Source organism: Dreissena polymorpha, chromosome 16 (genome assembly GCF_020536995.1).
Source record: "Dreissena polymorpha isolate Duluth1 chromosome 16, UMN_Dpol_1.0, whole genome shotgun sequence".
Classification (NCBI taxonomy): Eukaryota; Metazoa; Mollusca; class Bivalvia; order Myida; family Dreissenidae; genus Dreissena; species Dreissena polymorpha.
In genome coordinates this window covers 42,636,194-42,640,664 of record NC_068370.1, presented here as the reverse complement: position 1 = coordinate 42,640,664, position 4,471 = coordinate 42,636,194, and the positions used below count along the sequence as shown (strand labels likewise).

General features: G+C 31.3%; 1 protein-coding gene across 1 annotated transcript in view; it reads right to left on the bottom strand.

Annotated features, from left to right (window-relative positions):
* LOC127862023 (uncharacterized) overlaps positions 1–4,471 on the bottom strand; it is a 339,308-nt gene that overhangs the window by 315,354 nt on the left and 19,483 nt on the right. The gene's annotated exons all lie outside the window — the stretch shown is intronic.

The following is a 4,471-nucleotide window of genomic DNA, read 5'->3' as shown; positions in this document are numbered from 1 at the left end:
ATTTACATATTTACGAATAGTTGTATCACGTTCAGCCATTAGGTTATTTTGCAGTAAGTCTGGTTCCTAGCAATGCAGCACAATGTCTAAACACAATGTAATGTTTGTTTGTTTGTTTGTTTTATTTGTGCATACATGTCAAGCAATTTACAATTTAATGCAATCAAGGCAATAAATAACGTATAGATTGCATTATTATCATATTCAGAAACATGCATTACATGAATAGTGCCATTTATCACAGATCCAAATAAGATTACGACATGATGTATACACAGGATAACCCGTAAAGCTTAGACATGTTAACATGAAAAAGCTTATTTCCAACGGGGTCCCTGGATTTAGTCGAACAGATCTTATAAGTGACTATAAATATATTGTTTTTTCAGTTCTTAATATAGAATGGACATGATCCTACACATGATTTCTTCTACAAATTAAGTGAATCTTTCAAAAGTTGACATGATAATACACTGACACGAATAAATAACATAAAAAATAATGAATTACATAAAATAAAACAAATCTAAAAGTAAAAATACATGGAATTCTCGTCTACCTTCATATCATTTAATAGATGTGTCTTAACAAGTTTCTTAAAAGTAAATTTCGATTCGATGGACTTTATATTATCGGGTAATGCATTCCAATCCGTAATACCATTGTAGTAAAATGAAGAACTAGTAAAGCCATCAACTTGAGGTACATAAAAATTAAATCGGGATCTATTCCCATACTGATGGACATCTGTACATTTGACAAAATTGTCTTTCATATAGCTTGGACATTTATTGTAGAAAATCTTATGGATGTGGTTAAGCCGAAGTTGCTTGCATCTTTGCTCAACGTTCAATAAACCAAGTTCTTCAAAATGCGATACAACAAGTGATGTCCTAAAATGGGAATTGTTAATAAAACGAACCATTTTATTTTGGACTATTTGTAACTTGTGCTTAAGCTGTTTCGTGAGTCCACAATACCACGAAGAGGATACATAATCTAAATGACATTGTATTAAAGAATTACATAAGCTTTTTCTAAGACTTTTATTTAAAAAATCCAGTTGTCTATATAAAAAATTAAGTCTAGAGTTATCCTTCTTGACGATATTATTTACAATAGAAGTACCGGACAAATCAGCATCTAGAATAGAACCAAGATATTTTACATACGTCTGAGATTTTATAACATGATCATTACATTGTATATCAAAATTGTCCACCTTGGTGAGTTTACGTTTCGAACCAAAAAGAATACATTCTGTTTTGCCTAGATGGAGGGATAGCTTATTGTCAATTAACCACTTACTACAGGACTCGAGTTCTTTGCCTAAAACTTGACTGATGGTACTTGGATCTTTATGTGAATACAAAATAGCACTGTCATCAGCATAGAGTATTAATTTACAGTTGGATGATATACTTGTTTTCATATCATTAACGTAGGTCAAAAACAAAAGAGGACCCAGTATACTCCCTTGGGGAACACCACACACGACCGATTTGAAATCCGATTTAGCGGCATTAACATGTACAGACTGCGTCCTATCAGCTAGGCACGAGCGAAACCACTCCACAGACTCCACTCCCATCGCACGAAGCTTCCGACACAGAATGTCATGATCTACAGTGTCGAATGCCTTCTGTAGATCTAACATAATCATACCAGTAAACAAGCCATTAGAGGTTTGTCCACGTATATGATCAGACAGGTGAATAAGACAGGAGTCAGTGGAGTGATTCCCCCTGAATCCACTCTGATACTCATACAACAGACCGTTCTTCACTAAAAAGGATTCCAACTGGTTGTATACAGCTCTCTCTAATATTTTTGAAACAATGGACAAAATACTAACCGGTCTATAATTAGAAACCTCGGACCTATTGTCTTTCTTAAACAGTGGTTTTACCTTAGCACTTTTTAAATCAGTGGGAACTACATTGTTAACAATAGAGCTATTTATCAAAAATGTTATATGAGTTTTGATATAAGGAGCAGAATCTTCCAAAAATCTGGCCGGGATTTCGTCTAACCCAGTACTTTTAGAACAATTCAATTTGCTTAACTCTTTGTAAACAAAATCTTCAGAAACTGTATGAAGTTTAAAAGAATTGTGAGCCGGATTTCTGTCTGTGTAAAACGATTTAAAAATGTTAGATGCTGTATTAAATAGATTTGGAGCAGTAGGAAGCTTATCAACTAGTACTGAAGCAACAGTTGTGAAAAAATAGTTAAAATGATTGGCTATTGTTTTAGCTTCAAACCATAGGTTGCCCTCTACATTTAAAACAAAATTGGGTGAGTATTTACTATTATTGCTATGACCTAACGATTTTAAGTGAGACCACAGACTTTTAGGGTTGTGTTTGTTTTCTTCTAATTGATCACAAATATATTCTGCCTTTGCTTTCTTCACAGACCTTTGGACTTTATTTCTATATGAACAAAACTTTTGAAAAAATTCCTTATTATTAGTTTTTTTAAATTTGTACATAAAATAGTCCCTAATTTTAATTAGTTCTAAAATATCGGAATCCATCCATGGCTCTGTTCTCTGCTTTAAACGAACTTCTTTGGTTGGAGCTACACTATTCAAAACTGTCAAAAATTTGTCTTTGAAATATAACCAAGATTCTTGTACAGTGTCAGCAGTAAACATAGAATTCCAATCACAAGTATTCAGTTTGTTAATAAAATCTTCCACAGTATAGTTTTTCATACACCGAACAAGAACTGTGTTATGCTTACTTATTTTTTCTTTGCTAGTTTTTCTTGTACAATATACTGGGAAATGGTCACTAAGATTTATGGGTAAAGTACCATATTTTGAAACTTTATTACTTTGATTACACAAGATATGATCTAAAATTGATGAAGTTGTTTCAGTTATTCTAGTAGGATGAGCAATCAGTTGTTGTAGGTTAAAAATGTCTAATAAAAGTGCATATTTTTTAAACAGTGAGCACATTTTGTTTTTAAAACAAATATTTAAATCACCTAAAATAAACCATTCAAAATCAGATCGTAAATTCGATAAAATGTTTTCTAAATGTTCCGTAAAATCCTTTTGATTCGGAGGCCGGTAGCAAGAACAAATCAGAATAGGTTTAGTTTTTACAAGGTGTATCTCAGCCTCAATAGTGTCACTGTGTTAATCAGTTCTTTCCGAAAATGCAATACTTTCATTTATAAATAAGCACACTCCTCCGCCATTACGATTTCTGTCTCTCCGGATGACATTAAAACCCGGTATACAAATTTCATTGTTTGTTATGGTATCGTCCAAGCAAGTCTCAGTGATTGCAATCACATGTACTTTAAATAAACTGGCAAATAGTCTAATTTCTGACATTTTTGATAAAAGAGATCTACAATTAAAATGGACAAAATGTAACCCGTTTTGTTTAAAAACATCAAAAGAATTAAAATCACTTGTTAATTTCGTTGAGTTAAAATCACTGGAAGAGTTTGATGACGATGAATGATGATTAAAACTATCACAGTCTGTGTCAGTCTATAATGCAATCTTGTAACTCGGATTATTGAAATCAACTTTTGATGGCATTAATATTTTACTCTTTTCCGAAAATAGACATTGAGGATATCAGAAAAAAACGTTTATATATCGAATAGTTCGGAATCAATTAAGAAAAGAAAATTGTATCTGTATTAATTAAATGATAAACGTTACATAAAAATTACGTTTAAAAAATAATAAGTACATATGTAAGAAATACAAATCATTTGAGTTCTGTAATTAAAGATACTAATGGCATGGATGGTTTGTGGATAATATTTTAAAGCTAAAAACACTGTAATTGCTCAGAAATAGCGTTACATGTATATATATTTGTGCTTAAAAATAATCTCAAATTCAATCACACTTGAAACACTAAAATCAAGCCTTCTGATAAGTTGTCATTCAAAATGAATCTCAGAGCTAGAGTGAAAAACAACAACTGCAATACACAATTTATTATTAAACAATTTATTTAAAAAACTATCAATGAACACTTTGTTTGAGATAGTTTGAGACAGTTTATGTGCAATACAACCAGAGGCCCATTTATATGCATTTATATGCATACACACATGCAAAATGCATATAGGCATAATATCAATGTGAATAAATATAATTCGATAGTGGTACAGCAAAACAAATGTTTAAGTTCACAACACTTTTCTTAATATGATTCTGATATGTGCCTTTTTGCGATTGAAATATTTTTTCAGAGATTGCAACATTGTTTTTTATTTATTGTTATTCAACAGTAAAGTTTACTGAGTAGTATCTATACTTTAAGTATGTATCTATGAGCAAATAGAAAATAAATAATTACGAATAAATTTGTTTCATCTCACGACTCTGTGAACAAATATTATTTGCTTATGTAGATGTTCACACGTATATTTAATTGAAATGGCATGCTCATTGTAAAATATTCCAGTTCAATTTTCCTAGCTCTAAAAA